General features: G+C 36.2%; 1 protein-coding gene across 2 annotated transcripts in view; it reads right to left on the bottom strand.

Moving 5' to 3' along the window:
- The window catches only part of MED13L (mediator complex subunit 13L), a 203,758-nt gene that overhangs the window by 77,487 nt on the left and 102,254 nt on the right, over positions 1 to 24,017 (bottom strand). The window lies entirely within an intron of this gene.

The following is a 24,017-nucleotide window of genomic DNA, read 5'->3' on the forward strand; positions in this document are numbered from 1 at the left end:
CACAATTTTATAGACACCTGCAAAATGTGCAGAGACAGATGAGAAAGCATATACCTACATGGTATCTGTATTTCAGGAATGGGCTGTAAGCCTTCCGCAATTAGACCAGCATTTTTATAGCTTCATGAATTTCCATGGCGTTTTGTGATTAAACATCTGCTGGCTTTCATCACAGGATAATACTGGTAGGCATGTTTTTGGATAACAACTTCAGGTATGAATACTATGAAGGTAGATTCAAAGTCGGTCTACTTTGGTTTACTGGTAACCTATTTGCTAAGAAAATCACATGGGTACTTTATGCCCAAGAGCAAAAAACAGAAAACATGTCAGAAGCTATAAAAGATTTTGCTGGACTCCTGCTGAGAAGCCTGCTTGTTAGATACAGCATTCATACATTTATGTCTTATTTTGTTACCCTCTAATAAGAACAGACTAAAGTAAGCACATCCCTGGTAATAGTACTTTCCTCTTTCACAGAGATAAAACAAACAATCTCACTGTATAGTACCTCTTATGTCACTGAAGGAATTACCTTTCTGTACTTCAAACACTGCAGTGAAAGAAATGAAAACCGATCTTAAAATAACATTGTATCCCTAGTAAGCTCATCATTGGTTTAACTAAAAGTTTTTGAATACCCTAAATCAGCAGGTAGCAGAAAAATACTCTTCACATACCCACACGGAGCACAGAACTTCCACTTCCAACTGACAGTACTTTGCTACCTCCTGCACACTGTAATAAATCCACAGAACGAAAACAAAGAAAAATAGCACTACTACAGATTAAGAGTAGCTAGAGGCCAATCAGTTTAAAGAAAGCACCTGAATAACTGGCTTAAGATATGTTTTCTAATAAAGATATTGCATCCCATTTTTGCATCCCGATTCAGCAATTAAAAAAAAAAAAAAAAAAAAGAAGCCTATGCCATTTTTCTAGTTCAACACAATTACTACAACTTAGGACTGAAACAGGTAGAACAAATACAAGGCTCTAAAATTGCTCATTAAGCTAAAGACACTACAGTAAGTGCTTAAACAAAATATCCAAACTGAAGGAAATGCTTCCTTGTTTCTTCTTATACTCCATCTGCTTCAAGAACAAAATCAAAAAGCAGATGCAAAAAAATCATTCTTTCAGCAAAAGATAATCCATAAAGTTACATTTATTTAGTCTCAGTGTAGGTATTTCTTTAAGATACAGCAAACTGCAGACAGGAATGCAGACAAGCAATAAAAAACTTACTCTATTTTGCTTCAATTTCATTCCCATTGCAGTATTAGCTGCCAATACTAACGAGCTGACAAGTATGTCTCTTATCAGGTGATTGTGCTCTCAGTACTCAAGGGAGACAAGTTTTGGGGAAAAAAAATAAATCCATTTCCTCACCTGCATTTGTCAAAAACAAGCAATCCTTTGGAATTTTATTCGGTTAAGATTTAAATTAAGGTCCCTATTTATTGGTATTTATAATAAAACTGTATTTGCTAGTACTATACTTCTACACAACTGAAGAAATGTTTTATCCAATTTTGTACCGTGTTCCAGTTTCTGGAATAAATGGAAGCAGACCCACTCACCCCAGCCCCTGCAGGTACCCAAGGCATAGCTGGACAGCTGGCAAGCACTGGGACATCTCAGACCCACTCCATGCAGCAAAGGCAAATCAACTCTCTGCCTGCATGCACAGAACATCACTGCAATTCCTTGGAACTGTGCGTTGCACCAATGTAATGACTCTTGGTATTCATTTTTCATAGAGTAGGATTCCATGAGAATCAAATTTTCACCCGTGAAAGAGAAAATACCGAATATATGAATGAATGAATTCAAAGAATTTCTGCAAAAACAGAGGACTGGCACTTTAACGAGAGAAATAAAAGAGCCTTGAACAGCATGCTGGACGACAACAATTCAATTAGAAGACCGGAGCTGGGAAAGGATATTGATTTATATTCTCATCTCATCATTGTAACTTCTGGTCAAACCCAATCACTTAGACTTAAGTATGCAACTTAACCCAACTACATTCACATTCCTCAATGAAATGAAGTTTAAAGTAACTTCATAAAGCCCACTGAGAATCCAAATGAAGAAAAAACAAACAAACCAAGGAGCAGAACATTTATGATAGTGAGGAAGCACCATGTGTGACCTCCTGACCAAAGCTCCAACCACCAGAAGAAGCCGTCCAGCAGTTTTAAGTTATTAAATGTTATTCTCTCCTGACCATCACCAACACAATCCAATAGAATTGCTCAAACATCAAAAAGAAAAAAGAAGCCTCCTTCCCTCCATCACCACCACAAAACCCCCCCAGCTAAATTAACAAAAAGCATGAGTGATGCCATACTTTCTTCATACTTCAATGGCCTACAAGGATCAAAGTCCCTACATTTCTTACGCATTCTGTAGCCTATTTTTTGCCCTCTTTAAGACACTGTTAGTTAAGACAGGCTTTCAGAAAAAAAATAAAAGCTTCCCTCGAATAAAGAAATTTTACATAGTCCTTGTGTAAAAATTAAGTGTAAAATTAACATTTAAAGTATTATGCTTTTTGTCACACTGGCCAATAATACATAAGTGACAGAAGTTGGGAACATTTTATGTCTTGCAAGAGTATCAGTAATGAGAACTTGCTTCTGTCACTGTGTACGCATTATACAGAAATTTCTAAAGTTACTTAAAAGCCACACATTTGTATTTTACATAAATTTAACTTTCAGCAAGTATCTGCTTAGAGGAAGAAGCATTTCAGTGATAAAAATGAAATTATATGTTTGTAAAAATCTGTTTACGTATTGATATGTAAAAATTATTTTTGTCACACAAGTAGTCAGTTTCTGATTACTTCCTGCATAAGTTTGAGAGGTTGGTGGCTGCGTAACCGCTAGCAATTGCCAACTAAATGTTGTATGTACCCTCCTACATAGTGATAGAACAAGAGATATTCTTATTTCAGTCATACAATTAGTCCTACATCAAGCTTAAAGGGAAACTGTTCTTTCTGGTACTTCTAAGAATATCTTCAAAAGAATTCAGAAAACTAGAAACAGCTCATCTAATTCAAGACACATAGTCAGTTCTCCTGACCCATTTCACTGATCTCTTTTGGAGGAAAAAAACCACACCACCACCACCACCCATCAAAAACCACCAAGAGAAAACATACAATAAATTATCTTAAGCTGAAAAGAGCATGGAATGCTTAGAGATTATTTTCAGGTGTAAAAATCCCAATGATATATAGCCAACACTTCAAAACACTTGTTGGCATCAAGAGGAAAGCTCTGATCCCCTCCGCTCCTCAGACATAACTATGCTGGCAAATGCCCTACTGGAGATGAACCTGCAAGACCAAAGAGCTACCTCTTGCTAGTTTGATTTCTTGAGAACTGTTTTAAACCATTTGAATACAATGATCCTTGCAAATTTAAGCTATACCAGCATTAGACAGGTTTGTTGGTTCTTTTCTTCACAAACTCTAAGCAGAGAAAGATTTCTTAGTAGTCTTAGTTGTTGAGTCACTACAGTCAGCGTTTAGAGGTGGGAATGGTGAGGTACATGTAGTGCAAAATCCATCTTTTCCATTACACATTCACTGCTGAAAACAAGACATCCATATTCATCTTTTTAAAAACCTTATCTGTAAACGCATACAAAGCATACATATCATGATCATACACAGTACATGTGAACCGTAAGAATAAGGTCACTTAAGTGAAAAAACAAACACTAACTGGCTGTAAAACACTGTCTGTCTGGGTTGCAGGAGGAAGGTAACACCTATTTGCAGTACAAAATCACTGGAATAAGACATATAATGGTTTAAAGAAACTATCAGCACTGGGAAAACTAGCAACGATTATAACAGTGTCTCACTGCAAGTAACAGGTAGTACTATAGCAAACTAGTGATGCCTACATACGAACTACTACACGGCCCTGGTTGGGTACAGTATACACACTACAATTGTTGCCAAAGAATTAAACCATATGAAACTAATTACAGACGGGATTCTGTACAGCTTTATTTTTACTTAAGCAAACAATATCAAGATTCTTGAAGTACCTAAAAACATGTGTCTCATGAGAATTTTGTAGTTAACTATGTTTTTCCCTACAATTTGTTCTTCTATTACCTAAGAAAGGCTGATCGTAAGTAGTGTGTTACCAATCTAAGCAAGCCCTAGAATTTCCATTTCTAAACTTCTCTTCATAAAGCAGAAAAGATTTCAATTTTCCAGCAGCTACAGGAATTCAAAGGAGCAGGGGCTCGGGGCAGGGCTGGTGGTGGTGTTCAGATATCAAATTTTATCACATGTGGAAGTTTGAAAGAAAACTAAATCTAGGAAAACTATTTAGATACAAGGCACAGTGTGATTTTGTAAAAACTATGCCGATTTAATAACAAGTCAAAACATTGTTGTCAGATGGCTTCAGCAGGTTCTGTTTTCCTTGTGTTAGGATCAATTCATGAGTTGAGTACAAGGGAAGACTTCCTTCAGGGTTGAAAGGGTAATTTAGATTCTATGGTCCATTAATTTCTTGGCTTCTTTCCCCAGTCTGCTCATTAGTGTGAAGTGCAGTGATGAGTTTCAGAACATGGAAGTTAAAACAGCATCTACAAAATTCCTCCACACAATGATTGCAAAACATCTATCAGAATTAATACAGCTTTGAATTTTTTTGACCTAGAATTTGTACTGGTGGCCTGCATCAGTAACTGGTTTTACCTTTAAAAATGATACAAAGTCAGATAATTACATCATTCATGGCTTCTCAGGGTTACTCACCAGCATTTAAGCCAACAGCCTCCAAACAGACAAACTAGTTTTACTTCAGCTGAATTAGTAACAGATGGAGAAGATACATTAACCTCAATCACAAGGTTAAACAGATAATTATGAATAAAAAACCCAAACCAAAAACGCAAATCTTCGATATTATCTGATCCTATTAATGTTGCGTGTGCAAAGAGTAACACATAGCTCAGTATAAGAATAAGGAGAATTATTTAGGTCTCTTGAAGAAACAGATTTCTCTATTTCTTTCCTTCAAGAAGCACAGACTGCAACCGTTGAGCTGAAGAAACCAAATTTGATACCATGGAGGCACACAATCCATAAACTTGTGAGTTCTAGACTCCTAGAAAGAGTTACTCCTATGCAGTAGTATTAGCTTGTTTTAAACACTAACATGATATCACCCTTTTCTTCCAGTGAGTAGGATGGAAAAGAGGCTTACATTTAGTGCTGTTAGCCTATTTAAGACAACTTGGTACTACACCTCTGTATACATTAGGAGCAGTCAGAAAAAGATTTGGGATTACCCTTCATGCATTCCCCACCCTGTATGTCGGGGCACAGTCATTAGTTTTCTTTTTCAAACAAACAGTAAAGAAATGGTATAGACCACAGGAATGTGTAATTATTTTGTTAGTATCCACCTTCAGTCTCAATATTTTAAGTACATTATCAGCAGAATAAAGGAAAAATTTAAGTAAAAACAGACATACGTTGAAAAAAGTTGAATTCAACCCCTTCCTGGGATTTGGCTGGCTTCATTGACAACACTTCACAAGAGAATATAAACTTCACTAATTCCTGCCATCCAAGGTGACTATACTAGAACTTTCTGCAATATGCACCATTTCTAACTCAAGGCATTCGTGTGGGTTGCAAAGCCTGTCACCCCGCTCCCAAGGAAAGTTTCTGTTCTCCATAGTGGTACAGAATTGCGACTGCTATTTTCTTCAAGGTGAGTTTTATACAGCAAGCTCATCCTGACAGAGTAAAAAATTCTACCAGTAAATACACCTTGCCAGACTCCAGCACTAGATCTTTTCATCACTAACGGAACCAACCAGCTTCAACTATTGAGCATGGCAGCATTTCACAGTACTGGCTTGTGCACAAGGTGAGCTTTCACATTAAAGCTACCGAGAGCGAGCTAGTAAAGGCTAGAGAATGTATGACAACATAAAAGAAGTGAATGAAGTCCATGTTAATTTTGCCTTGTCCTTGCTAATTTTTCCTGCCTATATTAAGTCTTTCAGTTTGCAGCTTAACATCTATGGGCAAATTATTACACAGATAATCCAAGCAAGTGCTATGCTACTGCTTGGAGGTGGTCAAAGTGCCGTCTATTGTTGAGGTCAATCCTGTACCACATATCACAGTTTTCTTACATTGCTTCAGCTGTTTCCTCTTGTGCCATTTCAGACTTTGAGGCTAAGGTGGTTGCTGTGTTTGAATTGATTAGCCCAGCACAACGGGATGGTAACAAATAATAAAATTATACTATAGTATACCTGCTTTTCAAGATGCAGACATAAAATACTATCTCTGCATTAGAGTAATTCCCTGGAAAAGAATCACACTACCTGCATTCCCTTCTTACATTTAAGAATAAACACTCTCCCAGTAGTAAAATGACCTGGGTGGAACAGCACAGCTAACATTTTTCAACCATCAGCAAACATTTTCATAATGCACTGTTCACAAGGCAAAATTTTAATCAAAACCAGTTTGTTAACATTCTTAAAGTGCTACTATCTACTATGGAGACTAGGTCAGAGCAAGTAGCAAACAAGAAAATCTAAATATTGACCTGGCAATAAAATTCCTATCTAAAATTAAGCTCCTAAAAATAGGACTCACTTTTTGAAGTGCTTCTTGAAATGCAAGCTATATTGTGTGCATTGTGCAAACAAAATCATCCCACAAAAAAAAAAAAAGAAGTAACAGTGATGAGATCACTGTATTTCTAAATACACATGTAGAGATATATATACACCCACATATTACCAACCTCAAATGATCACCTGTACAAAACCTAAAGGTCATCTAGGGAGGAGGGAGAAAGAAACTTAACTCCCTTCATCCTGTCAGTAAATACAGCCAAACATATGGTTTGGAACCTGAAGTCATGTTGGGAAAGTTTTAAGATTGTATGGGTACATGACAAGCATATGATTAATTAATCCCCAAAACATGTGAATAATATCTAGCATAAGATAGTATAACAGGAGTATGTAACAAATACACAATTCCTGTTTTCATGTGTTGGTACACACAGGGGGGTTTTATTAAGGATTGCTGAACTGCTTTGCAAGTGGGAAGTCCAGAAACAAATCAGGCAGCTTATATGCTAGTTAAGCCTTTATAGCGTATCACACAATCTTATATTCCATATATAGCTAATACCTGCTTTAGGAAACAATCCAAAAAAGTTGCTCAACTTGAAATGGAGATTTCAATTCCACATTCAGATCAGAAAGCTGAAGTATCATTAGCAGGCTATTTGGCTGGGAAAAGAATCTCTTTGAAGCTGCTCATGGGTTTGGAATGTACAAATGAAGACTGTATCCTAATTCAGCCAGACAAGGAAGTAAGGACATAACTTTAAACAATCATGTGGTTACAATGGCTTCAATGGAATGTGATAGCCTGAAATTATGTGCGGCTCAAGTGTTTTTTAAATAAGAACTTGAAGTAATCAAACTGCAGATGAAGGAGTGTGAGTACTATTAAAGCCAGCATGCATCATATACAATACTTTTTATATGATGTTCTAACTGCAACATTCAAAATGCATTTCTCATTATTTATCCTAGTTCAGAACACACTGCACTTTCACCGTCTACAATACAGATGTGTATCGTTTATGCTGTCAGAAACTCACCCACAAAACTGTGTTTCCTGACCAATACTCATTAGTTTATTTCACTTTTCATTACTTGAGGCCTACCTCATAATAAGTCAAACCTATATTAACATCTTTTTATTTCCAAGTATCTCATTTGAAAAAAAACAAACATCCACCTAAAGAGTGGTTAAGTATTCCTTTGCTTTACTATTTTTGATTTTTTAATACAGGTTTATTGTTGTGTTTGGGGTTTGTTCATTTGTTTTTAATAAATCAAGTTACAGGGCACAACAGTAGCATAGGTCCATGGTTGGGGTTTTCCAGCACTGACACATGTAAGCATGACTTAAATCTTCAAACATACCGTTACATGGTTTTATAAGTAATCCCAATGGAACTGTTTGCATGTAAAATTAACTAATAGCAAAGTATTTACCACACCTTGATCCTTAAGCAGTATCATTAGGTTTAGAAAATTTAAATTATTTCTAACTGCTGTTATTTAGGTTTTTACAGAAAAATTCCTATAGGAAGCACAACCGTTTACTCAACTGCAAAACAGAAGAGCAGCTCTGTATACACATTTCCATTTTTCACTAAAATACCTGAAATTATATTCCTTCCCAAAAAATCTAGTTAAAAAGAACAGTGGCAACATATATCTATAAATATGTACAGATGATGTAATGTGTGTGTGTATGCTGTAATTATCCTACAAGCAGAGTCCAAGCATCGGTAGGCATCATATTTTTGTACTATATTTACAGTTCATTTCAGTATAAGGGGTCTCTAAACTAATAAACAAACAAAGCAAAAAACCAAGGTGTTGTTAAAAACATAATCACATACAGATGTGTCATCTGTATTAAGGCAGAATTTTAACATAATTTGATGAGTGCCATTCTTTGGTACACAGAAGAGGCCATCTATTAGCCAGAAAAGCCATTACCATAGGAAATCCCTTCGACCTCATCAACAGTACAGTAATAGCTTCTCAGATAGGGTCAGGCTTGCATGGTCAGCAAAAAAGAAAGTAAAAACAGCTTTCTACTCCCACTTCTCCAGGGAAGGCTGAATATTAGGCTATTAGGTAGTCAGATACATTATTTTATAGCTAGCAAAGCCCTTGGGTAATAAAGAATGAGCGCAACTGCCACAGGCAGCTTTACAGGAAATTGTGTGAAACAATGACAGATGCTCCAGAATTGTTTCAAAACAAGAAAGCCAGGAAGAGCAGTGTGTCAGCTGAGGGCTTTTTTTTGCTCATGAACTATATTCTCTGGCATGTTGACAGAAACTACGTGCATAAAATTGTATTTTGAGATTTTGTGCACATATGCACACACAGAGCCATATGAATACAAAGTTAAATAATTCTATCCACAAGTAAAAATCTTAAATGTGTATTTTTATTGCCATTCTCAAAAAGAGTTGGAAAAGCCTTCCTCATTTAACAGAAATTTCTCAAGGAGCGGACTGGGAAAGCAAGCTAACAGGAGCACACAACGAAATCAAAGCTTTTACATAAAACTTTTCTGGAAAGTTTTAAGTCTTTTTAAAAAAAAAAAACCACAGGTATTTAAAATACCAAATCTCACAAACCCTCACTTGGATTTAATATCCTTATCTTCTCAACACAGGACTTATATCACCAGAGCTAGATTTTAAAAGCAATTGCTTGCTGTAAGACAAGGAAAAAAAAAAAAGACACCAAGCAGGATCTTAAAGAAACAAATAATGCCCAACTCCAACTGAAATAAACACCAAGTAGGTGCCTAAACATGTCTGAATACCCTACAAGTAGCTACCTGCATATTAAATCACATAGATGCTATTAATTGCACCTAAAACCAAGTTTCTCAAGGTTCTGAACTACAACAAAAAATCATCTTGCAGATTTAGGAACTGTAGAAGAGAGATGAGTCTTTTACACAGTTCAGCTGGCGATCTGCTTGCTTTTGGCAGAATGACATTCATCTTATTATTTTGCAGTGCCATCCAGGTTTTTAATAAATAAAACTGAGTTTCTCTGATCTTCTAGTTGTTTTATGTGTGTAACTAAACACGTCTCTTTCGTGCTTAATATATGTTTACATTTCCAGTGTACTTTTTGCAATAAACTGCTTTAATTATTTATTTGCTTTAATATGCTACCATTGCAGTATGTAAAAATTCATTTGACTGGCTTTTATAGAGACCTTTATAAAAAGGTTTTTGTATTTAAAGGTTTATATTTAAAAGCTTAACAGTAAAATCACATCAATAAAGTCAGCTTAGTACTTTCCAAAACAAAGTAATGGAATTTCAGTGAAGTATGCATCTGCAAAATGTAAAGGTGAAATTACTGTAGCATTGCCGACTACGTGAGCACTTAATTTCAATTGTGATTCTAATTGTTTTTGAACGTCTATAGAAAACATCATCATTTAAAAAAGACTTTAGTCCAGATTATTTCTTCAAATTATAAACTTTGTCATTTAAAGAGTAATGCTTAAACCTCTAAAAAGAGCTCTGAAATTTTTTAAGCATGAAACTATCACAAAACCTCTTGTAACTTGACACATGAAGAAAGAACAATATCCCCCCTGGCTCCAAAGGTGGTGGAAGCCAAGTATTCTTGGTTTAATCTCTTGAGTTTTGTATCAAGGACATTGTACGCTCAGCTTTATTAAAGCAGTCCACAACAAAACAGGAGTGGAAAAAAAAAGCACACCTCCAAGTAGTAGACAGGTCATACAGGCACATAATATTAAAGCATGCCGTCAGAAAGCAGAAAGGCATTATGACAGTCTAAAAAAAAGCAATGCTGGTTTTAATTTTTGGTTGCTGTTGCTTGCACTGTACCAGAACTAGATTCTAAAATAAATCCATTACATAGGTTTGGTGAAGGGTTTGTTGGTCCATCTGCTCTCCACGAGAGCTAGATTTTTTCTGTAATACTGCACAAAGGACAAAGCTGCAGTATATGAAGCTGTTCTTAAAGATAAATACATAATCAAAAGAACTTTCACAAAAAATACACCATATAACAAAGTCAGTCCAGTCTCAAAACAGCAGTTTAGTTTTCAACCTGAACAGAAGTCACTGAACTAACACACTTATTCGCAGATCTCTTATGACAGTATATTGTAAAAGGATTGACTATTTTATTTTCCCAATTCAAACTAAATTATCTCCACTAACACAAAACAGTCATTTGAATTTGGAACATTAAATAGAGATATTTTTTTATACTCTTGAGCTAGTCATTTACATCTAAAATGTATTCTCATTTTCCCTTTATGTAGCATTTATGATCTTTGAAGATTCAACTGAAATCACCAGTGTCTGTGTGACAATTGTGAATATTCACATTTTTGCAATAGTGGCCTTAAGAAAAATGAAGTACAGCAGAAAATCCTGCTAGACTGCAAGCTTTATTACATATTAAGGAAACATTCACTATAATAGAAGAGCAGCGATTTAGTCCCATTAACAGTATTAGTGTTATCTCCTGTAAATAAAATGTGACACATGGGGTAGGGGAATAGATAATTAAACCCACTGGCTAGTAGAATTTCTCAATCAACTGCTTTAGAGTATTTTAATTCCTTCATTTACAATAGCTTTCTCTATAGTAACTTCCATCAGTAACATACTTAGTTCTCTATTGATTTTTACGATTAATACAATAGAGGTCCTGCAGGTTTGGATTAAACTGTATTAAACAGGTCTGTGTGGTAGTTTATACATTGTTCTGGCTTACTTTAATTAGTTCTTTTACTTCTCTCATTTATATAAACACTATAGCTACTTAAGTACCTCTCCTGAGATCACTTAGCCTCCTTTGATTTCTTCACAGTATTGAGACACAGTCCTTGACTTTGCATTTAAAAGAAACGTTATAATTATTAAAGCAAAATAATGAGAATCAGTAGAAGAGGGCAAACAGGACTGTAACAAATTCTGCTACTACTATGATACTGAAAAGATAGGAAAACCAGAACTCAAGGCAAAGAACTGCAGTACAACTTTACAACAGTTAGTGACTGCATTAAGGAAAAAAACCCAAACCCACAAATGGAATCAATATAGATAAACATATAGAAAAGGTGCAGGGGGGGATAAATTCTTCCTTAGGAATTCTGACTTTGAACAAGGTATTACTGGCCAGGAAAGAAGTTCTTCAAACTTTAGTAAATATTTCTACAGAGACACATCAATTCAGAAATAGCAAAGATGTCCCAAACAAAAAAAAAAAAAACCAACAGAATTTGGAAAGGGATGCAGAGCGAACAGAAGATACCATGCAACAGCCCAGAAAACCATGTCAGTATTCACATAAAAACAGGTATCATTCTGAATCTCCTCCATCTAAAGGAACGACAGTAGAAATAAGAGATGCACAAGGAGGTGACAAAAAAGGTAAGAAATACGGAATGTTTTCCATACAAAGAAGTTAAATATATACAGAACCTACATCGGAAAGGACATTAACTAAACAAAAGAGAAGACACGCTAAAATGAAAAGGACTGAGACAAAAAAGGATATAGACAGTTACATTCTCTCCTTCATACAGGAAGCATAAGACCTAACAGCGCACTAATGAATGAAAAAATTAGAACAAAACCCCCAGATTTTTGCCCCCACACACATTACATGGATGAGCTATGGTATTAATTACCAACAAGTATTTGTGCATGCTGAAATTCTGTGTGGGTTCAAACTCAATTAAACTCACAAAAGAAAAATTCATCAACAGTTGTTAAACACAAAAATATGTCGACTTGTATTGCCAAAACCAGCAGGAAGCTGACCAAGTGTACAGAAAAATAACTGTATTCTTGGCATGACCTTATAGTCTTCCCTAAGTTGTTCCAGTTTTGACCACTGCTGGAGACAATTTTTACATTAAGGGACTATTTAAGAGGAGTATCTGGGTATATTTATTTTTAAGAAACTAGAAGCACATAATAGCAGACAGCTTCCTGAAACATCCAGAATGACTGTATTACACTGCTTTTTATCTTACTTGGTTAAATGCCACATCTGTCTCATGGCAACACTTCCATTCCTTCCTAAATTAAATCTTTTTCTAGGAACTGGGTGGGACAGTTAATAATTTCACTATATGTCCCTGTGCTAGGGAACTGTTGTTCAAAACATCAGATCATAAACACTGTTTAAGTAACATTGTGTACGCACACAGACATGTTTCTACATAATCTGAAGACTAGTAAAAGGATAACTCCATACATCAGACATACAAATGCATAAATTAAGACTGTTGGATCCTACAGCAAGGAAAAAAAAAAAAGTATTTTGATGTTCTTCCTTCAGATCTTCTCCATCAGCTTTCCAGTCAACAGATGGAAATCATATAATTAAATGTACTGATTTCATCATCCAAAAAACACTTGCAGTACCCCATGTATTTAACAGCTGGCAACATGAAGAGATAAAAAAGCGTCAAGATCCCTCAAAGTAATTTTTGCAGCTTGCTTTCCTCAAAGATGACAGAAAATTCCATTTTCTGGTGGGAAATTCAATCTACCCCTGCATTACCATCTTGTCCTCCTAAGATTCTTCTCTTAACAGTCCTGTCATGACTGCAGTCAGAGTGGCCATTAGGATTAGTTCCTTGCTCTCCCATGTTGTGGTGTGAATCATGAGTCCATATTTTGGAAGTCTTTGATTGATTCATATAGCTACCTTCAAGGTGGTGGCTCCCATTTCTCATGGACTGCCTTCCCCATCCCCCACCCCCAGGGAGGAAATACCAAAAGAAGAATTGTCACCATAACCAGACGGATAGAAAATCAGGGGAGCATAACTGTTCTGCATGCAAGTTTCAATTTTCCCAAATATTCTGTAACTAGTAAATGCACTGCTGAAATTTAAGATGGCAATCATTACACAATATAGCTTAAGAAAACTGGTTTTCAGTCCAAATCTGGACTGGTTCTCAGAAATTGACAGAAAACTTGGAACAACAAGCCAAGAAGAAAGGGTGGAGAGAAATGGTGGAAATCACTCATGTAGGAACAAACTATCTTGGAAGTCACACACAGAAGAATCACATAGACATTGCTAAATCCAGTGATGCATGAGGAATGACTGCTGTTTTTTCTTATAGATCACCAAGGATCAAAAGGCATTGCCACATGAGCAATTTGAGATCAGAGTATACTTCATCTGCAGTTCCCTGGATAGATGAACCCTGACCAAAATATTGACTGAAGTCATTCTACAGAGACACACTTTCAGGATTTAGAGTGCCTTTTTCCTACGTAACGTAGACTCTTTGTAAGAGACAAACTAATCTAACAGTAGTACTTCAAATCCTGAATAACAGCATCCACATCCAAGTATTCTAATGGCAAATCTGCAGAGGTATAATTATAACAAAGCAGTTTGCACCGCGCATCTTACCACAGAGGCAAGCCATGATTTGATCCCCTGCTGTAATGACAAATGTGATGTCAGCAGATGGCAGTGTGAAGCATATTATTCGTAAAGAAGAATAGTTTGTCAATGCTCAAGAGGCGAGTGAGCTCTTTGCTGGGCACCTGCAAAAAGGTCTACTCCTTAGTCATTACCCAGCCTTTGCTTTATTTACAGGGTAAAGTCTAGAGAGACTAAACGCAGTCTGATATATTACGGGGGGGGGGGTGGGGTGGGGGGTGGGGGGGGTATGTTTACCGACTTTTCGGGAAGAAAACATAATATCTGCTATGACTGATGCTGGGAAAGAGAGGCCTGTCTACATCACAAGTCAGAAGCAAGAGAGCCATACAAGTGAATATATCCTACCAGAAGCGAGACTAGTCAGCTCAGACCCAAATACAGCAAATGGCTCCAGTTTTCTTTCTCAGAATTTTTTTATCCAGTGTTTGCTCATTTCCCAACTCAGAACACACCAAGTCACTTCTCTGTCAAACTAAAAGCACCTGAAATTCACCCAGCATTTGTGACTGAGAAATTACCTACTCTGCACATGCTCCTCACCCTGCCTTCAGCTTAGACCACATATAACCTGTCTCAAGTTTAGACCAAAGGAACAAGGTGTACTGTGCAACTCCGAGTAGGAGGACATGAGACTTCTTCCTGAGGTTTTGCCTTCAAAGGACACAATTCCTCAACAATTAACCCCCAAATTGCAGTTTGAGGGAGGTATGCAGGCAACTGATCACACATCTTCTGCCAGAACCTTTTCCTCCCTACCCATCCTGCCCCACTCTTGTCAGTGAAGCAGCTAAACTTCTTCCGATGAGATTTTTTTCAAAGACAAAAAATAAAAGCCTAGTCGCTAGTCAGTAATTCTTGCTACAAGGCACTCAAGAGAAAGCATCAGAGTAACAACCACCAGTTGATTCATAATACATTTTACTAAACAAACTATTGTTTGTACCACCAAATATAAGTGCTCTAACTGCAGCTCCTCCCATTCTAGACAATTTGAAAAAAAAAAATATTACTGAGCTCAGTTACAGTCACTATGCATGAGAAGAGTGAACCCTCAGAAGCAAACAAAGCAGAAAGGTGAGAAGTAACTTGAAAACCTCAGTGAGCATTAGTTCTATCCTTCCAACAACGAACTGGAGCCATACTTTAGAACTTTGCTTTACTCCCTTGCCAAGTAAATTGAAGCTAACAGAATTCATTAATGATGATATATTTTAAGATCTATCCATTCTGTAATTACTGTAGATCAGCAGATTGGTCCTCTGCAATGTTCATTTTAACATGAAAAGGATGGCCAGTGCTCACTGGCTCATTATTAAAAGAACATTGGCCTGTTTGCATCACTAGTCCTTCACAGAATAGCTGCTTTATATAGCCTTATTTAGATTACATATGATATACCAAGTGTTCATTCAAGTTTGCGATCTTCAAAAGTAGCAGTAAATTAACACCAAAGACAAGCTACTTTAAAACTGTTATCCTGAATCTGAAAATCTAATAAGCTAAAACATTAAAAGCATTCAGAAGACTAATTCTGCTTTTTCTTTAACTCTATCAATGGTTCCAGCCAGCTATCTTTTGAAAATAAGCATTTCTGGGTTTGGTTTTTTTTTTTTTTTTTTTTTGATAGATTAGTCACAGAATGGTCCATTTATATCACATCATCTAATGATTTCTTAAACAAGCAACGTGATTGCCTAACAGCATGGTATTGCACAAAGATGACATTATTTTGCAATATTTTACAATACTTACTCTACAGCCTACAGAGATGCACAGAACACTATGCTGGCATACTACCTGCACAGCTCACATTGAGGAGAACTCACTAAAGGTAAACACAACCAAACCTGATTAAGAGGAAGAGAAAAACTGGGAAAGAAACATTTGGGGGACAGAAAGGAGAAATGAGAGTCTGAAATTGTGACTTCAATCAGTTAAAATGAACATTAATGCTTGAAGGTGTGCTAGCAGACAGATTAACCAAGAATGAAATGGTTCCTGACTGACTAAGAGGGGAAAAACCCAATCAGACAGCAGTACAATTCCACTTCAGTCCAAGTCTTTAGAAAATAAGGGCTAGCAAAAATTTTTTAGAGTGAACATAAGCCTCTGAAAACCCACTTCCAGAATAAATAACTTAAATAACTCTGTTCTGAAAAAAAGTTGTATTTCAAGATTAAGTTATTTCAAAGAGGTATAAAAGTGTCAGAAAAATAAATGAAAAAGGTATTGTTGTTGACTAAAATAATTCAATGGAATTGCTTTCAATTTAAGTTTTCTATTTTTGGAGAGAATTTGAAGAATTTTTTGGCTTTAGTCACCAATTTTATTTAGGAATATGAGGTGGCGTATTGACTTCTGAATCGGACTGAAAACAAATCCTACAGTGCCACTGTTTTTGCAGAACTCAAACGACCACCTACTGCCTACAAGGATTTTAAATCACTTCACTTTAAGCACAAAATCCAGCCTGATTTTCAGAAATTCAAGAAAGCCAGTATCTCTTGTTTGTGGAGACTGTTGCAGTACAGAAAGCAGAGCTATAACTGTAACTACAATTATAGTTGCAACAGATTTAAGTATTCAAAACTAAGGCACTCCAAATATCTACAAAAGCCCTTAAGTCAATTCATTACTGATACAGTAAGTGACAACACTTGTGTTTGGCAGACAGTGCAACTGGGAGTCCTGACAAATCTAATTAACAGCACATCAGGGGCACTTAGTTTATCCTTTATATACAGTGCCAATAGTGGGTGTATAATGAGAAAAGGAGCTTAAACATTAGTGGGACTTCACTAATTGGTCACCAAGTCCTGATTAAGCCAGACTTCATATATAATTATTGAAGTTTGAGTGCCTGACACAGGCGTATCCAAAAACACTTAATGAAGATGCTAAGTCACTTGTAAACTACATAAAAATAAGACACAAAAAAGAAAAGAAATAGCCAACAGAAAAACACAACTCCGATTTTCTTGAGCTGCTTGCTGTTTGTATACCCCTAGTCCAAAATACTTTAACCATTTAAATAACTTTTTAAAAGAAAGTTATAAAAGTGTGAAAAATAACGTAGTCTCAATTACATTAAATAATGCAAACTTTTGGAATACATATAGGCATTCCAGTAACCTTTTATATATATATATATATATATAAAAATAAAAATAAAAATATTTGCCTATACAATAAATGTAGCCAGCAAGTAATAGCCTACAAGAGTGTTTTACAAAATCCAGAAACATGACAAGAGCAGCTTTCTATGTTTGTTCATGCACATTCATTAAATCAGTAAAAAGATTCTTAACTTCAAAATTCTAGAAATAACCAATCTGCATTGTAAATGGGAATCCACAAAAGTGTGTATTTCAGCTCCCTCAAAATTCTACCAGGAAATAGTAGTTATAAGCATACACTGGAAACAGATGGAGTCAGAGTATCTCCGAAGAAAAAAGGCAATTCAAGTCACAGGCACCTCACCAATATCGAACTTGTGAAAGCTCCATGATACTCTGTGACAGCACCTTGAGCATTTCAACTCACTCTAGCACAGCCCAGGAAAACAGGCTACCTTCAAAGGCAGTGGGCCAGATGGTATGCTTCTTTCTCAAGACACAAAGGGCTAAGAATTCTGCTAACAATTCATTTAAAACTGGTAGATGTCGGTCAGTATCTTGCTTCTGTGTTGGAAGCTCACTAGGAGCCACACACCTAGAGGTCACAAACATTGTTTTACAAGACTCTGCCAGGCTAGACTATCAACTGTTGCCAATTCTGCTGCATACCCTCCTGCCTCACATCACCCTGCCCACCCTTTGGAATTTCTGTATGAAATGAGGGACCCGCAACTGACATCGTGCCTGCCAGAGAGACACAAGCACTCCAGAACACACAGTGCAAATACCACCATAAATTTCATTACTAGCAGGACTGTTTTGAGATAATGCTGCATCCATACAAAGAGGTCAGTGTAATATCATAACTCCCATTACGAAGACAAGGGTAGACTTGCGAAGAAGGAATTTCAAACTCATGTCTATCAAAGGTTCACAAAATATCACAAGACTGAACAACCAACAGCACACCTATCAACATCCCTTATGTTTTATTTTAGCTGTGCGGCTCAGTTCCGTGCACTCAGCCAACAGCTGTGTAAGATACTCTACAGCATCATTTGAATTAGCAGAAGAGGGTATAGGCAGCATGCTAGAAGCACTTGCTCCAGTGACATCTTACCAGTGACCCCAAACAGGGTTCTTTCTATCATTCCCAGGACTTTATCTTGATTGGCAAGGGTCAAAGAATCTGAAGAATCAGTGCCTGGGGTTGCTCTGCCACGGTCTTTTTAATGCTCTTATTCCAGGAAAGGAAGATGAAAAGGATGGGTCATTATCATGAAGAAAGTAGTCCTCAGCAGTAGGTGCTACAATTATATCAATCTAACTCCCTGTCTCATTTATTAAAGGACACTCGTGAAAAATAACAGCTGTAGCCATACTGTAGAGCTGTGCAGAGGTAATGCAAACTGGATCGTATATTTAATATATTCAATGAAAATTTTACAGTATGCTCTGTAAAAACATCTTTTAGAAGATACTGCTTTATTACTTCCATTATTAAATGAAAAACAATAGACAACTGAATACAAAACACTCCTTAATTTATAGCTTATCTAGACAGTTACTTTGATAATAAAGCACATGAACATTATGACCTTCAGTCCAAAATGCTTCTTTCCTGCACAGTGTACTAACGTTTTCAATCAAGAATTTTACATACAATATCCTTGAATACAACACAAACAAAATAACCCAAGACAAAGAGTAGCATATATCCACAATTGATAATAGTAATTAAAATCGTAGTGCTTGAACAGCATTTTTCCAAAATGTTAATAATAACCTTAAGTAACCCTAAGTTGTTAATAATATTATATCTTTATGTTTTATAGTCAGAAGACAGTAAAACTTTTAGTGGTATTAGATTAATAGACCTGAATGTAATTACACTAAATTACTTTAAAACATATTTATAAATATAAACACACTGACACCAATGACAACAGCTTCTTCCGAAAAAGGCATGTGAAAACACTTATTTTATAATCTGTATTTTATGTCTATTCCTTCTCCTAAAATATGAATGCAGACTCCATTCCATTGGTTACACTACCAATCCTTCAGAGTAGGTAAGAATTAAGGCAGCTTTAGCACACATAAGATGACCAATTAGAAAAAAAAAAAGAAAATAACCAAAAAACCAAAAACATACACAAAAATCTAAAATCTCCAAAGAACAAGCAACCAAACAAAAAAACCCAAAAAACCCCTAACCAACCAGAGGCATAATACACTAGCTTGGTGTACGATTTTACTGAAACTGTAAATAAGACTGAGAAGAAACTCAGCAAAGATGAACATAACATCTCAGAATTTAAACCTAAAAAACATGAAAAATACTTGTCTGGGAACTAAGCCTCTTAAACTAAAATAGAAAAGCTTATTTTACAGGGGTAAGAAGAATTATTGAAAAATAAACAGTATTTATGATTACTTAGTATTTCTATCACATTTATTTTGACAAGTCAGGAATAAGCACACATTTTTAAAGATTAAATTAGATTGATTTTTATTATTTTCCTTCCTAGTCTTTCCTAATTTATGATGGCATTACTTGGCAACACTGCGCATACATATTACTATAGTATCACTATACACCATTTTCAAGAAACATGTATGATCACATTATTGATTTTTTTAAAGCACAATTAAAATACAAGAACATAATCTTAAAGAATTAGAACAATTTATATGGCTTATTTTTCTCAAATTCAAGAAAATTAAGATGCTCGGTTTTAAACTGAGACGTTCTTACTGCATTGCAGTGAACTCTACATGCACAATCAGTTACCACTTCTCAGCTGAGGAATTAAAATCTTATTAAAAATTTACATAGATCACTTAATTTTTTTTATCATGCTTTTACTGAATTACGTCATCATTTAATGAAACACCTCAATAACATTTGCCAAAAGGACATTATCTGTGTAATATCATGTGCCAGGACCAAACCTCTGCACCAGATTCAGACAAGGTGCTCCAGCCTTACAGACAGGCACTAGCTTCCCATTCCTCTCTGGCACACCACGGCAGTTCTCTAGGGCTCACTAAATCAGATGTTTTCATATGAAGATACTGCCTGACAGGAGTTCCTAGCGTAACAGAAAGTGAATGCAGCTTGCAACAATCCTAAAGACAATTTTGCTTTCACTGATCCAGATATTCCTTAGATAAATCCTATGACTACTCCCGGAAAACTGAAAGTAATGATGATTTCCAAGATCTCAAAGAGGAACCAGTGCTTAAAGTGTCTACAGTCTTCAGGTTTTGATGGCACTGATTAACACTCGATTGTGATGCTTGCAAAGACATGAACACAGCTATTGAGCAAAACTGGATATGGTTGAGCTAACTGAACTCTGATACAGTGGTAAAAGTTCATGGATTAGAACTAAGGGGGAAGAGTTGACATGTGAATGTTCGGGATACTGTATTTATTAAAATACAGCCCATGCACTCCTAACTCAGACATGTCTATATTCTGTCAGCATCACAAGAGGTTGTCATAACCAACTGTCTTACGTGATAGTAACAAACAGAAATCTGTTTGGAAACTGGTATCAAGAAACTGTATTTCATTGCAGCGTAACTCTAATTCCACTCTTCCATCCCCACTGTTTCAAGTGCACAGAAGGTCATGCAGCTATCTAGATACCACTCCTATCTTTCAGTCTCCTCACCTACTAACAAATAAAAGAAACAAACTACAAAATATTTCACTGAGGGAACTTTTTTCTTCTTAAGGCTAAAAAACCCAACAGACTTTTGGAAGAGGGGATGAACCATCCGTTATTTAAGCTACAAAAAGCAACATTTTTTCCCCCACATGTTCTTTACATTTAAGCAAATTAAAAACAGCGCAACAACTTCTGTTGTTCATACAGATCAAAACAAACAGACTCCCCCCCCCCCCAATTTCCTAGTACCCACCAAGAAAACCATCTCTTAAAAAATTAGCAAAGATTCTTGCATAAGATGGTCATAAATTTATTTGCCAGTAAGATGTTTAACATTTTATGGTGGTGCTTTCTGAAACCAAATCCCCCCCCAGAAAACTTGAAAAGTAATTCTGAATAGACTGTGAAGATGATTTTTTACTAGACAGTGGAAGGCACTATCAGTGCCTTGCATCATACAAAGTCTGCAAACTCCAAAGATACAGATCTCCTTTAGGAAGTTGTGTAGCTAAATAAGCAAGTTTGCCATTTTCCAGCAGTAGTGTGGAAACATATTTTAGACACACACTGCTGTAGAACAGACAATAAGACACACCAAATTATTTAGTAAGTGACAGAGAACATTAAAGATACTCAGGAAGGAAAACCCACAAGTTCTGCATTAAATTTCCTGTCAAAAGCATCTGGTTTGCAATGTAAGCAAAATGAAACTGTATTAGGGATCTGTCTGTAACTCCCTCTGCTGTTCCCTCACTCCCCCTTGAAAAGACCAGGAAAGCTCATCTTGCATATTGTTTCTAACACTGCCTCAGAAGGTCACCTATTGTTCTTAGACCTCCTTTTCACATCTCAGGACTAACTAGGTCACAGCCACTGCCATGCTCCACTTCATCTTTGACTCCATTCTAAATTCACAGAACTCCCTGCCCTTCTCCTTTAATGCCATTCACAAAAATCACAGGCCCTGAATCATTTTACTGTTTGAAAGCCTGTCGCATGAGTTTTAACTCCTTCCCTGTGCATTTATGCCCAGTCGAAGACTTTTCCGTATATTCCTGAAATGACGTAAACTCAGGATGTTGGAAATTTGAGATTACTAACTTTGCCACAAGTATCAAAGTAGACTTAAGAACCATTTGTATTTCTTTGCCAGAGTGACACCTGCTCAGTTTTCATTCATTCAGGGATCTATACATTTATACAGATCCATTATCTTTATCTTTGCCCATTCAAGGGGAATAGTGCCTGCATTTTCAGCAGGGATTACTCATTCCCAGACTTCAACCTAAACACTGTATACACAAGGCAACTTATTTCTAGTAATTTATATATTAACATGGATTTAGCTACTATTTTTTTAAAATACCACTTTCTTTGGTTATGAAGTCATTACCCATAGTGCTAAAATACCTAAACACTCTCAGCTGGCCTTGCTTTCTGTGACTGCTCCTTACTGCTTTATCTACAGCAAGCGGCTGCTTAGAGCAAGAACTTAACAAAGAATTTATATGGAATTAATGTCAATCACTTAATTTGTGTAAAGACAGCTTTTTGTGCTACACTGCAAAAGAAAGCTTAAAGAATTACATAAAAGGTGTCTGGACAAATTAGCCCTCAAAGCCTCCTACTATTTGCTGTTACTGTCCACAGTTGACTCCACTGTCAACTTGTGCCATCTTTATGACCATCTTTCAGTAAGATTAGTTAACTCCAATGATATATTTATAGCAGAAAGATTAAGAACCTGAAACAACACAAAACCTATCTCATATTAGGCCACAGTTATTATATACCATTTTAAAAGTATTTATTTAGCAATATCTAAATGACCTATACTGAGAAGTACTTTATAAAAAATGAAGCAAACCAACAACCCACACAAACCAACAATAAACATTATCTTCTTCAAATCAATAGTCTACCCTTTGACACTAAAATTCGCCATTAAAATGTCAAATTTGATATGCAGAAATACTTTTAATACAATTTAAATTCAACAGGAATTCATGGTTTGGAACATGTTCCAGACCAGATATATTTCTGTGCATACTGTAGAATAATTTACAAATGTAATTATCCTCTACAGATCACCTCACTGTACAAGAGACTCAGTGTTACACATATGTAAATAAGACACATAAATAAAATCTGCCAGAATTCCAAAATCACAATACCTTCCACACCAGTGCTGCTGCTGTTTGACACAGCATCCACTATTTCAGACGCTTCATTTCTTGAACTGATACACACCAGGAAAAGACATGAGACTCACAAACACATTTAATCTCAGCACTCAGGCTGCAGTAAAGTTGATAAAACAAATAGCTTTTGCTGAAAGGAGCTGTCTCGGTTTTCTAAAAGCTGGAAGACACCACTTCTTATGTCACTTTAGGGAATTAATCTTCCAAAAAAATAAATTAGATCTTGGCGTGATCAGAAAAGCAGCAGAGAAAACACAAGGGAGGAAGGTGGTTACGAACAGCCAGGACAGAGAAAGGTATGGGAAAACCTGGACCTTTCAATGGCTTCTTGCCATTAGATCGATGTGAAATCAAAGGTTACACATATACAGTGTAAGTCTACTTACCCACAAAGAGCAAACAGCAAAAAAAAAAAAAAAAAGGTATTCCCCATGCTAAGTTAATGCTTTCTGGTTTTATAAAGGAGACAAATCCATGTTTAATTACCTTAAAAACAACTGCTGTTTGGAAGTACCTGGTTAACAAAGTCTGTTGCAGAAAGAAGCCAACTGTTCACAGTATTAACATGTAGCAGAGGTAAGACACTGCTATTGTAGACAATGCAGTGAGATAAAGAGATGAGAGGGAGAAGTTATGTACGATCTACAGAACAATTTCCACCTGTACCTACAGCTGCCATCAGACATGCTGTTGTGACTGTAGCTACGCTGGATGAAGAAGTTACCACCCCGCTTCATTTCCACTGGCTCATTACCTTCAAATCTTCCAGCATAACTGCATGTTTAGTCACTTCCTAACCCAGTTCTGTCAAAATGATTCCCGTTAGAAAATCTGTGTTTCAGTTTAACTCAGATTATTTTTGACAGAACTTGTTTAGCAGATGACTATAAATGCAAGTACCAGAAGATCTGAGAACACTG

Source organism: Falco cherrug, chromosome 1 (assembly GCF_023634085.1).
Source record: "Falco cherrug isolate bFalChe1 chromosome 1, bFalChe1.pri, whole genome shotgun sequence".
NCBI classification, from domain to species: domain Eukaryota; kingdom Metazoa; phylum Chordata; class Aves; order Falconiformes; family Falconidae; genus Falco; species Falco cherrug.